This window comes from Parasteatoda tepidariorum, chromosome 8, assembly GCF_043381705.1.
Source record: "Parasteatoda tepidariorum isolate YZ-2023 chromosome 8, CAS_Ptep_4.0, whole genome shotgun sequence".
Lineage (NCBI taxonomy): Eukaryota > Metazoa > Arthropoda > Arachnida > Araneae > Theridiidae > Parasteatoda > Parasteatoda tepidariorum.
In genome coordinates, this window is record NC_092211.1 from 10,302,698 (window position 1) to 10,310,505 (window position 7,808).

Below are 7,808 nucleotides of genomic sequence, written 5' to 3' on the forward strand. Positions count from 1 at the left end.
CCACGAGAACCTCTCACGGTTAGCCTGACGGCGAGGGGTCTCTAACCCATGATCCGTCTACCACTAAGGATATTTCACTTTAGCACTGTGGTCGGTGCAAGCCGGATGCGGAATTCGTTTCGACTGGGATTCGAACCCGGTTCGCCGCACTGGAAGCGTCGCGGCTCAACACGTCCGATATGGATTTTTCCGTTCCTAATCATCATATGAAAAATGACGAATAATAATTTCTTAAACAAAAACTCGTCTGTATTTATTTTTGGAAGGCCCAAAAACCACAATGTAAGAATATTTCAAAAACTAAATTTTATCTTCTTTTGTTCAGACCCTACACAATTATTCCTACCTTTATTTATTTTTCTATTTGCAACTGCAAAAAGCGAAAAGAATTTGTGTTTTCAGACGCAGGCATGAGAATAAAAGAAACTATTTTGTAAATGAATTTTTTTTTTCTGCTCGAGATAATTCAAGACACACTGGACATAACAATGTTTCGTCCAATTCATGTAACAAAGCGTAATAAGTAAAAGTAGCTGAAACTTATGTCCCGTAGCGAATGAAACGATAGATCAATCTGCATTTATATACAAGAAAATTCTGAAATGAAATAAAAATAACTCTCACTGAAAGAAGAGTGTCGGTTATATCTTCAAGAAAGCTTCAAATAACGGCAAAAAAAAAAAAAAAAAAAAAAAAAAAAAAAANAAAAAAAAAAAAAAAAAAAAAAAAAAAAAAAAAAAATGGGATCTTAACTTAGAAATATGTAGCTCAGAATGATGCATTTTTAGTATTATGATGCATTTGATATGAAAAAAATGATACATTCTTAGTATTATTTGGTATATTGTAAGATACATTTTTATAGTATATCTCTCAATATTTTGATTATGAAACAAAATCCGCTAGTATCAATAGAATATTTACATGCTTTCTAAAAGGTTACTAGAATTTAATTTCTTATTTTTCTTTTTCATTGCGTTAAATAAAATCATAGAAAAAAAAACACTTCGTCTTAGAAGGTCCACTTCTATTATATTTTTGGTAATCACTTAATAAAAGAATAAAAACAGTAAAAGAAAATCTCAAAATATTATTTTTTAAATAATAAAATCGTTGCCCAATATACTAGCTACTGTCAGTAAGCGGGTGGGGGACCACTTTTATCAGCCTGCGTAGGGACCGAGGGTGCGCTGTATCGGTCCTCGTTAAACTGTTCTGCCGTAAGGTGCTCGACTTCGCGCTGGCTACCAAAGCAGGGGAGTCATTCCCTCTGCAGAGGATCGAAAATGGAATGGCATATCTTCGGATCATTCTCAGGAATGNTATACATTTCATATGAAAAAAATGATACATTCTTAGTATTATTTAGTATATTGTAAGATACATTTTTATAGTATATCTCTCAATATTTTGATTATGAAACAAAATCCGCTAGTATCAATAGAATATTTACATGCTTTCTAAAAGATTACTAGAATTTAATTTCTTATTTTTCTTTTTCATTGCGTTAAATAAAATCAAAGAAAAAAAAACACTTCCTCTTAGAAGGTCCACTTCCATTATATTTTCGGTAATCACTTAATAAAAGAATAAAAACAGTAAAAGAAAATCTCTAAATATTATTTTTTAAATAATAAAATTGTTGCCCAATATACTAGCTAATGTCAGTAAACGGATGGGGGACCATTTTTATCAGCCTGCGTAGGGACCGAGGGTGCGCTGTATCGGTTCTCGTTAAACTGTTCTGCCGTAAGGTGCTCGACTTCGCGCGGGATACCAAAGCAAGGGAGCCATCCCCTCTGCAGAGGATCGAAAATGGAATGGCATATCTTCGGATCATTCTCAGGAATGTTTACTAGACCGTCGCCAATAGCCCATTGTGCAGCTCTAGTGTGACGTGAATAAAGTACCTACCTAATAATATATTGGGACTTATATTATCGATTGCATCAACATAAAAGCAGCGTAACAGACCATTGCACAAATGAATGGCCATATTTCGTTAATCTATATTTTCAAAACCAAATGATAGACAAAGAAACATATGCCAAGAATTTCTTTTTTTCAGTTACAGAAGTTCGATGAATAGTTCCTTTTATTTCTTCGACACATTTCGAATTAATTGAATTCGTTCTTGTAATTTTAAAGGTTCCTTTAATGCTGCCTAAAGGTCAAATCTCAGCGTTGTTTTCGGGCATTGGTTTCTTATGAGCTAAGAGATCTTTCACCGCATGGCCTTTAACATCTCCGGACATTACTCTGCATGAATAGGGTTAAGTTATTGTAATTATAGATAATCTTGATTTGAGAACCAATCAGTAGAGCGTTCTCGAATTTTCTTTTTTTTTTTTCAATTTGAAGACTGCCATTAATTTATGGAAAGCATTAATTTATATCTGCAACAAAGATGTTTTTTCTTTTTAATAATTTTTAATTCATAACTATACTATCAGATGCAGAACCATCTTCATCAAGTTTAATTTCATTACTACAGTCGCTGTCCAAATTATTAGATACACTATTAGATTCTATGCAAAATCTTAATTATCAGGTTATACTACACAGCTTTATTTTTTTTACACAGTTTTGCACTTTTTTACGTTAGTGTATCAATGGTTTAACTTAGACGAAATCTATACATAATAATAAACGCGGCTGTGTCTGTGTGTGTGTGTNCTTGTTTACGTTAGTGTATCAATGGGTTAAATTAGACGATATATAATATAAATTTGACGATAGGATAAATTAGACGATATATTACATAAATATAGAATGTTAATTATATCAGGTATTATATTAGTACACTATAATAATTAGACCAAATTATTAGACTCACTGTGGTTCTTAATAATTGCATGTTTTGCACGAGTTTATAGGCAATACTTTTATATTTAAACATACATGTAATGGGTTTAATTTATACGTATGTACTTTCTATTTGCATTTATTTTTAACGTATTGCGTTACGATGTTAACCAATTGATACACTAACGTAAACAAGTGCAAACAGTAGCGTAAAAACAATAAAGCTGTATAGTATCACCTGATAGTTAAGATTTTACATAGAATCTTCTACTGCGTTTTAATAATTTTGACAGGGATCGCAAGCAGTTTTGACATACATGGTTTTTAACATTTGTTTGATAGATGTAAAATGAATATGTACATGATTATTAAAATTTGCTTATTTTATTGTAAAAATTATTTTCAGACGATTACGAAATTTCAAGGACACTTTAATAGTAGTTTGTTACGAAGCGGGTCTCTTTAAAAAAACAAAAAAAATCTTATTATATCTGTATTTATTTTTTAAAAATTTTTTTTTATTTATTTTTTTTTAATTATTTCAATGCGTAAAAGAAAAAATATAAGATTTTTTCGTAGAAATTCAAGGACATCTGAGAGCATATGCCAATATTTTGAGACATTGAGGAGTTCGAAAGTGTTTAGGGACAACTATTGAAATTAGAGGATTGTCATAAAGATTTGAGAACATCCGGTCACCTTTGATTACTTGATAGACGCTGTTCATGAACCACCGACGTCGAAATCACAACAAGCACTTCGAAGAGCGCATCAGCGTTGAGAAGCTGCAAAATGTGAGGCTCACTAGCATTAAAAGAAAAATAAAAAAACTTTCCTGAATTATACTGTTGCCTCATTTTGTTAAGTCAGAAACACATGCGTATAAGGGATTTTTTTTATTTAAAAAAAGAAAAGAAAAAAAGAATGTCGTTGACTTGATGGGCATTTTTCGAATGAAGTCAATTAAAATGCCTGGACTTTTAGCCTTGAGTTTGGGCCATGACTTAGACCTTGGCCCTTCCAAAAGGTAGGTCCCATGTGTCGGCGGCGGCGTCTAAAGAGAAATAACTTGTAGGTCAAGTTTTGTTAAACAGAACGCAGACGAGAAGGTGGGTGTTAATTCACTTTGATATTGGGGGTAAATATTGAGATGGATATAAATGGTCCTTACGTGTTTTGGATAATAGAAAATATCTGTGTATTCATAATGCATAGTCAGAAGCAGATATTCAAAATTTCGAAATTTTTCTCGAGCCGGCTGCTCCGACTTTTCGATAATCTGAAATAATCTTTAACAAACTTATTTTTTACGCGCATAATTTTTTTTCTCTTCAAATTTTTTCAAAATGCGACATTTTGGAGCTGTTTTGGAAACCAAAACCCCATTCTTTAAAACAATCTCTCAGATCGTAAAGAAATAAAAATAATGAATTCTTCATTATTAAGTATTCATTATTAAAATAATGAAATATTTGTTATTAAGTATTCATTATTAAGATAATAAATACTTCATTATTCTTCATTATTAAGTATTCATTATTAAAATAATGAATTCGTCATTATTCTTCATTATTAAGTATTCATTATTAAAATAATGAATACTTCATTATTATTAATGAGTTCATCATCATATTATTACAGATCGTAAAGAAATAAAAATAATGGATTCTTCATTATTTTTATTTCTTTACGATCTGTAAGCATCAGCGAGGCAAAAATCAAACAGTTAGAGTACTATTTTTTCTTATGGCCTAGATGAATAAAAAATATTTCGACAGACTCAATAAATTTAAATATTTAAACAAAAAATGCAGTTGAACAGTAACGAAAATAGTAGAGCTGTCTTAGTCGATCCAGGTCGTAAAGTTCATACGCAAACATTTTAAAAACTTTTTCAAGCGCATAAAACTAATAGTCACTCACAATAACCAAAGCTAAGGGCTGGGATAGGTTGGTAGGGCACTGGGCCCATGTCGAAGATATCGTGGGTTCGATCCCCCCCAGCCGAAGACTCCCCGCGTAGTAAATGGTAACTGGTGCACATTAAATCTGTCGGGTCACAAAGTCCTCCATGTTCCCATAAGAAATTAAGCTTCTGCGGGTACTGGATTGGGAATTGATCGTTCTCTGATTCAGATCAAAATTGCAATCGGTGGATGAATGAATGGCTGTATGAATGGGTCCGTCCCATAAACGGGTGTGGCATAAGTCAAATTCCTGGCCATGGATGACGCCACTGGAAAACAAGATCAATCGCCTCCCTAGTGCCTTAATGGCCGACGACAACAATAACAACAACAGAACCAGTGCTGTTCATTTAAAAATAAGTTATAATTTTCCCCAAATCTTGAATACACTTTTTTTTTGCCAGGAAATACATATTTATTTAAATGAATAAAACTTGCAATGAGATTAAAATTTTAAAGAACATCTCTGACTGAGTGGTTTTAAAAGTGTAATCGGGACTTAAAATGGTTTTAAAAACACGCTTGATAAATGTACTAAAAATGCAAAATAAATGTTTATCTTTGTGTCACGAAAACGAAAAAGGAGGATTTTTAAATGGTGATAAAAGTTCATTGTAAAAAATTTTCCCTTGCGTTTTTGTAATGTTTGAAAATTTTTCTACTTATTTTCTCCTTTTTAGTTTATATTGCTGAACAAACGTGGTTTTTAAATTGTGTATAAATTTTTTTAATTTAGTACTTTCTGAATATCAGTTTTGTGTCTCCTGGCTTGTTCAGGCCGAAAAATAGTCAAAACTTCGATTGGCCATGAATTCAGAAAGAGGTTTTAAATTTCATACTCATCCACTACAGAGGACCAGTTAAAATTTGAGCACTTTAACTAGTCAAAAAGTGGTCGAAATTTTGATTGGCAAGATTTTTGTTTTCTTTTTTGTTGGATAAAGATCTGTTAATTAAACTGAGTGAAATTTAAATCCGGCAGATAAAAAGGAATAAATTAGATTATTTATTTTTAAAAAAATTAAAAATCCACTACCCATGGAAAAATATAATTTATGAATAGCAAGCATAAAAAGGCTTGTGGAATTATAATAACAATTCATGCCAATGATTTTCAACCTTTTTGGTTTAGTACTTTTGATATTACGTAAATCTGCAACTTCCGCTTCGGTAAATATATAGATATTATATTTGTGTTTCTATAGTTCTAAGAGAACTCTAACAGTGGTAACGAAACTAAGGCAAAGTTCGATTGTTTAATAAATTTGTAACTATATATATTTTGAAAAGGAGGCAGGTACTTTATTCACGACGCACTAAAGCTGCACAATGGGCTATTGGCGACGCTCTGGGAAACATCCCTGAGGATGATCCGAAGACATGCCTTCGCAATTGTGATCCTCTCCTGAGGGGATGGTTCCCCTGCTTTGGTAGCCCGGCAACCTGCGAATTAAGTCGAGCACTTTACGGTAGACCAGTTTAACGAGGACCGATACCGCGAACCCTCGGCCCCTAAGCTAGCTGATCAAAGTGGTCACTAACCCGCTTACTGACCGCATCTAGTGATGCTTGACTTCGGTGTTCTATTGGGAACCGTGTCTTTATGATCAGTCCACTGCGGGACTTTTGTAAAAAAATTTATATTTTAATAAATGGAATATTTGTATTTATAGTGCGAAAAAAAAAAAAACAGTTTACCCAGAATAACTTTTGATCTAATGATCGGATCTTCATGTTCTAGGACCCAATCTTAATGACTCGAGGGGTTGGCCTGAAACATGCTAATCAATAAGTGCAGACAATATTTTTAATTATGAAATCAGACACAAAAACGTACTTTCTCTGAATAAACATAAATTTTTTTTTGACTGATTTGGATTTCTGATCCTCAAAATTAGGAAGTAATCGAAATTTGGGAAATATGTTAGTTTGGTCAGGAGAGCGATCGAGAGTTAGGACCCTTTAATGCTAATTTTACCCTTTTTGCGTAGTTCACTATATCTCGAGAACTTTTTAAGTGAATCGAACATTTTTTGCACATAATTAATAAAGTTCGTTTTTCCAAAGATAATGCCATGTAAAAAAAAAAAGAAAAAAAAAAACTTTTAGTAAATATTTATTATTTGTTTTATTATTTTATTTAAGAATGGTCGAAAACAGTTTGAACTGTATGATATGAAATTTTATGCATCATTTAAAAGAATATAATTTTACATGATAAAACTCAAAATTTGAATAGTTCCTGAGAAGTCGAATTTTAAATATTTAACTTTTTTGAAATTTAATTTTAAATTTTTGAACGTTTTTTTCTTCCTTTTTTAATTTTAGAAATCGAATTTTAAGTATCTGACTGTTTTGAAATTTAATTTTAGCAGTACCATAGAGGAAAAATTTTGTTTGTTTGTTTTGTAATAGAAATTATTAAAAGCGACAGCACTGGAAATCGAACCACGGACCAACTGATTAACAGAATGATGTTAAAAATCATACCACGGTTATGGCTATCTTGTTGGAGATTGCAAATCAAGCTTTTTCGGTAATTTCCGCTGTTTTGCACAGATTAAAGAGAGGGATCATGTCATGACCCACTTTGAGGCTCCTAGAATGTCTATGATCTTGTTGTTTTGTATGCTAATATGGATAAAAAATATAATATATCTGTCCAAGTTTCAAAATTATTGGTTAATACTAATTGTAGATAGTATTCAAGGCATGTATTTAATTTTTTTTTAATAATTTCTTATTTTTTATTATTATTATAAAAGCACTTAAAATAAAGAAATATTTTATTAAGATAGTTTTGGTGGCACATTGGGACCATTCTATGCCCCATTGCTCAACCCCAAATTTTTCTATATAATTTTTTAATATACAATAAGTCTGAAAATAATTATACTTTGTTCCGTTTCTCTTAATAAAAAGAGTAAAAACTATTTTAAAGACGCGTGAGTTACGTAATTTTTATTACACCCTTTGAAATAAAACGAAAACATTTAAATTCAATAATTTGTTTTCATTCAAGGTGTGTGTGCTTTT